Source organism: Oncorhynchus tshawytscha, linkage group LG17 (assembly GCF_018296145.1).
Source record: "Oncorhynchus tshawytscha isolate Ot180627B linkage group LG17, Otsh_v2.0, whole genome shotgun sequence".
NCBI classification, from domain to species: Eukaryota; Metazoa; Chordata; class Actinopteri; order Salmoniformes; family Salmonidae; genus Oncorhynchus; species Oncorhynchus tshawytscha.
In genome coordinates, this window is record NC_056445.1 from 22,127,551 (window position 1) to 22,133,965 (window position 6,415).

Consider the following 6,415-nt stretch of genomic DNA (forward strand, 5'->3'; position numbering starts at 1 on the left):
ATCCGCTGTTTTTCTCTTATGACACGCACCAGGTTTCCATCCAACCTTTTTATGCAAGTAAAGTACATGTCGGATAAAACATACCATGACAAGCCTGATGGAAACAGAACATTTTACGGTCAACTTTCCAAATGTTGACAAAGAATACACTGGACAAGATGGGATCTTTTTGTGTTGGTAAAATGAATTATGCGAAAATGTCGGTGGAAATGTTTTTATGTGCAAATATTGATAGGCTTAATAACCATATCGAAGTCAACTTGGAGTCACACAATGACATGTATGATCCTCCCATTAGGGCTCATCAGGAAAGAAATCAGGTTAACTTCACAAGGTGGTGAAAGTGCAAGGTGATGACTGATACTCCTTTCCAGTAAATATCGAGGGATTTATTCTTGTGACATGATGATCGATTTTTGGCTTCCGTCTGACAAGTATAAATAATCTCGCTCTTTTGTCCATAATAATAATCTGATCATGTAGGCTATATGGTGGATTTTGAAGAGCTAACATATACACTGCTCAACAAAAATAAAGGGAACACTTAAACAACACAATGTAACTCCAAGTCAATCACACTTCTGTGAAATCAAACTGTCCACTTAGGAAGCAACACTGATTGACAATAAATTGCACATGCTGTTGTGCAAATAGAATAGACAACAGGTGGAAATTATAGGCAATTAGCAAGACACCCCCACGAAAGGAGTGGCTCTGCAGGTGGTGACCACAGACCACTTCTCAGTTCTTATGTTTTGGTCACTTTTGAATGCTGGCGGTGCTTTCACTCTAGTGGTAGCATGAGACGGAGTCTACTACCTACACAAGTGGCTCAGGTAGTGCAGCTCATCCAGGATGGGACATCAATGAGAGCTGTGGCAAGAAGGTTTGCTGTGTCTGTCAGCGTAGTGTCCAGAGCATGGAGGCGCTACCAGGGGACAGGCCAGTACATCAGGAGACGTGGAGGAGGCCGTAGGAGGGCAACAACCCAGCAGCAGGACCGCTACCTCTGCCTTTGTGCAAGGAGGAGCAGGAGGAGCACTGCCAGAGCCCTGCAAAATGACCTCCAGCTGGCCACAAATGTGCATGTGTCTGCTCAAACGGTCAGAAACAGACTCCATGAGGGTGGTATGAGGGCCCCTGACGTCCACAGGTGGGGGTTGTGCTTACAGCCCAACACTGTGCAGGACATTTTTCATTTGCCAGAGAACACCAAGATTGGCAAATTCGCCACTGGCGCCCTGTGCTCTTCACAGATGAAAGCAGGTTCACACTGAGCACATGTGACAGACATGACAGTCTGGAGATGCCGTGGAGAACGTTCTGCTGCCTGCAACATCCTCCAGCATGACCGGTTTGGCGGTGAGTCAGTCATGGTGTGGGGTGGCATTTCTTTGGGGGGCCGCACAGCCCTCCATGTGCTCGCCAGAGGTAGAATGACTGCCATTAGGTACCGAGATGAGATCCTCAGACCCCTTGTGAGACCATATGCTGGTGCGGTTGGCCCTGGGTTCCTCCTAATGCAAGACAATGCTAGACCTCATGTGGCTGGAGTGTGTCAGCAGTTCCTGCAAGAGGAAGGCATTGATGCTATGGACTGGCCCGCCCGTTTCCCAGACCTGAATCCAATTGAGCACATCTGGGACATCATGTCTTGCTCCATCCATGTCTCGCACCACAGACAGTCCAGGAGTTGGCGGATGCTTTAGTCCAGGTCTGGGAGGAGATCCCTCAGGAGACCATCCGCCACCTCATCAGGAGCATGCCCAGGCATTGTAGGGAGGTCATACAGGCACGTGGAGGCCACACACACTACTGAGCCTCATTTTGACTTGTTTCAAGGACATTACATCAAAGTTCAGCCTGTAGTGTGGTTTTCCACTTTAATTTTGTGTGACTCCAAATCCAGACCTCCATGGGTTGATAAATTTGATTTCCATTGATCATTTTTGTGTGATTTTGTTGTCAGCACATTCAACTATGTAAAGAAAAAACTATTTAATAAGATTATTTCATTCATTCAGATCTAGGATGTGTTATTTTAGTGTTCCCTTTATTTTTTTGAGCAGTGTATATTTTTTACAAAACTTAGTCAGATAATAGTTAACCCTTTACCATTATAAATCAACATACATGCCAGTTTAATTCAATTTAATATTTGTAATTCATTACCTAAAAAAATGCTAGTGCTGCCTTTTTGTCACTGGCATTACCTATATTTTAGATGACAATTCAGGCTTTCCTGATTTGTAATTTTACATTTTAATTTGCATATATAATCAAAGACTGAAAAGGTTCATGCAAATATTAATGTATTCATGTAATATTCATTTGTAATAATTTACTTTAAAACTGTAAAAATGTAGAAAGTTCTAGTGTGTGACATTTTTATATTTCTACCATGTGTTTTGTGTTGTAACATCAGAAATAATTGAGGTTGAGTCATCAACATTTGATTATCATATGCTTAAAATGCTTACTAATTCATGCAGCAGCAGTTGGGTAGATACAAATAAAAAATTCTATAAAAATGGGCAAGTCTGATGCCAGAACACCAGTGTCCATGCACTAACTCATTTGCTTACTGCCCAAATAGGTCCACAGACGATGCAATCTCAACCACACTGCACACTGCCCTAACCCATCTGGACAAGAGGAATACCTATGTGAGAATGCTGTTCATCGACTACAGCTCAGCATTTAACACCATAGTACCCTCCAAACTCGTCATCAAGCTCGAGACCCTGGGTCTCGACCCCGCCCTGTGCAACTGGGTACTGGACTTCCTGACAGGCCGCCCCCAGGTGGTGAGGGTAGGTAACAACATCTCCACCCCGCTGATGAGCCCTCTCCTGTACTCCCTGTTCACCCACGACTGCGTGGCCATGCACGCCTCAAACTCAATCATCAAGTTTGTGGACGACACTACAGTGGTAGGCTTGATTACCAACAACGACGAGACGGCCTACAGGGATGAGGTGAGGGCCCTCGGAGTGTGGTGTCAGGAAAATAACCTCACACTCAACGTCAACAAAACTAAGGAGATGATTGTGGACTTCAGGAAACAGCAGAGGGAACACCCCCCCCATCCACATCAATGGAACAGTAGTGGAGAGGGTAGCAAGTTTTAAGTTCCTTGGCATACACATCACAGACAAACTGAATTGGTCTACTCACACAGACAGCATCGTGAAGAAGGCGCAGCAGCGACTCTTCAACCTCAGGAGGCTGAAGAAATTCGGCTTGTCACCAAAAGCACTCACAAACTTCTACAGATGCACAATCGAGAGCATCCTGTCGGGCTGTATCACCGCCTGGTACGGCAACTGCTCCGCCCACAACCGTAAGGCTCTCCAGAGGGTAGTGAGGTCTGCACAACGCATCACCGGGGGCAAACTACCTGCCCTCCAGGACACCTACACCACCCGATGTCACAGGAAGGCCATAAAGATCATCAAGGACAACAACCACCTGAGCCACTGCCTGTTCACCCTGCTATCATCCAGAAGGCGAGGTCAGTACAGGTGCATCAAAGCAGGGACCGAGAGACTGAAAAACAGCTTCTATCTCAAGGCCATCAGACTGTTAAACAGCCATGACTAACATTGAGTGGCTGCTGCCAACACACTGACTCAACTCCAGCCACTTTAATAATGGGAATTGATGGAAATTGATGTAAAATATATCACTAGCCACTTTAAACAATGCTACTTAATATAATGTTTACATACCCTACATTACACATCTCATATGTATATGTATATACTGTACTCTATATCATCTTTATGTAATACATGTATCACTAGCCACTTTAAACTATGCCATTTGTTTACATACCCTACATTACTCATCTCATATGTATATAGTGTACTCTATACCATCTACTGCATCTTGCCTGTGCCGTTCTGTACCATCACTCATTCCTATATCTTTATGTACATATTCTTTATCCCTTTACACTTGTGTGTATAAGGTAGTAGTTTTGGAATTGTTAGGTTAGATTACTCTTTGGTTATTACTGCATTGTCGGAACTAGAAGCATTTCGCTACACTCGCATTAACATCTGCTAACCATGTGTATGTGACAAATAAATTTGATTTGAACACCAGTGACACGATGTGAAACCAAACATTGAACGTAAACAAAGACTTCCCAAAAGCACTGATATAAACCTGTTGTATGCAGTAAAACATGTTCATGGAACAGGCCTATTTCCTGTAATAACTTTTCCTGTACTAATTATTTCACATTCTATCACTTTTACTTGAGATGTGTTTGTCTTTAGAAAAGTTTGTCCATATGTTTGTCTTTGCCATGTTATTGTGTCATGTCCATCTGTTAGCATCTCCGAGCCAGTCTCCCTTGCTTTCTAACCACTGACGCCTTCTTCTCTGGGAGCCAGTTCACATCTGCCATTTTCACACATTCAGGTGCTCCTCCAAGTACTTCCAGATACTGTGGCCAATCTGAGCTGATCTTTTGTTCACTGGCAGTGGCTTTGGCATCAGACACACAATGTGGTCATCCCCATACCGGTTGATATCGTCTCTTGGGCTTGGCCAGAAGAACTTGTTGACTTCCTTCCTGTGACATTCATTCCTTTGACGTTATGTTCTTTGACCTCCAGTATAACGCCAGGGTATGGTGGTTCATCGTGGTTCACAATGCACCACTGTCCAGTGTGGTGAGCCTCTGACATCTGGACAAAGTGGAGCTGAGGTATCCGGGTCGATGACATCTGTTTGATGTGGAGGTGAAAGACCATGGCCATTAGCCGGCACTGTCGGGAGAGTGATATCTTGTAGTCCATGTCATAGGCAATCCCACATGCTTTGCGCTGGTTGACAACTTATGTCTCTGTATTTTAGGATGCCAGGCGTGATACTCAGAACCTGGTGCATTGATATGGTTCCTTTTATGGTTACCCCATACATATTATGGGCCTTACTTACCACTTCTTCCTCACTAACATAATGCAACTGTATTTCATATCAAATCAAATTTCGAATCAAATCTGAATTTGATTTGAGTGCCGGAGCCCCTTACCTCCTGATCGAAAGACATTGCATCCTTTGTCTTTCCTGTGTTGGACCAAGAGGTCAGCTGTCTTCTTTAGTGAACCCCCCACTCCATCTGGAGCACCCTTTCCGTGACTGGGCTCTAAAAAGTTCCACGTACTCCCCTGGAAACCCTTCTTGAAAGGTTCAGTGCCAACCATATAGAAGTTGCCCTTTTGTTTATATTGGGTGGCATGGCCATTACTGAAGAAGTGTTGCACGGTAGGCTACTGCTGTTTAATCATGCCCAGGATGGGGTCCAGGGGAGCCCATATGGCTGCGCGGTCATGCCTTCTGCCGGGTGAGATGGTGCAGAAGGAGATGGGGGACTCCTCTGCCACATAGAAGACATCAGTGTGGAGCATCACCTGCTTGTGAAGTTTTCACTCAAATCTATATGGATCAGGCCATTATTGGTTAGGTTCTCTCTTAAGGTCCGGTAGCTGTGGTACTGCCATCGGCTGTTGAACAGATGTTTCCTAAATTTAAAGAGCCGATACTGGAACTGGGTAACCAGCTCTTCCTCAGTTATGGCTATATCCTTCTTCATAGTGATTAAGCTACTTTTCTCTTGTTCTTCATTTGCTCTGTTGTGCTCTGTCTTGTCCAGACACCACTGTCGGGAGAGTGATTTGTTGGAGTCCATGACATGGGAAATCCCACATGCTTTGCACTGCTTAACAGAGACAACTTATGTCTCTGTATTTTAGGATGCCAGGCGTGATTACTCAGAACCTGGAGCATTTGCATGGTTCCTTTTATGGTTACACCATAAATCTTCTGTGCCTTACATTTCACTGCTTCCTCACTGACAATGTAGTTTGAGTGCCAGAGTCCCTTACCTCCTTATCGAAAGACATTGCATCCTTTGTCTTTCCTGTGGCGGACCGAGGTCAGCTGTCCACTTTAGTGAACCCCCCACTCCACCTCTCCGTTGGATTTGCTGTCTAGCAGGCGGTGCAGCGGAGTGTTCACTTTCTTGCCATTCGCCATAGGTGCATGCCTTGGAATTGTTGCAAACTGTGCTATCTGAAATCTCCTCCAGGTTGCTGGACTGTGAAAGACCAAGTTTGTGCATTTTATCCATCGTAAACTGCAAGTTCTCAGGAGTCTTGCACTGGCAAGTTTCTCTCCTGCGGTGTCACCACCCAAAAGGGGTTTTCCCTGCAAAAGAAGCGGTCTCTCTATCCTGCTCAACATCTTTCTGTTTTTCTGACTGACCCGACATTGCTCTTGCTACTGTCTTGTTCCTCTTTACATGAGATCATTCACTCTCTTTCTTTTTTGACTCTCTAAATCCTTTAAATAAGTAAGACTTTTTATGTATGCATCTCTGCGGTCTGGGTAGCATCCCTGC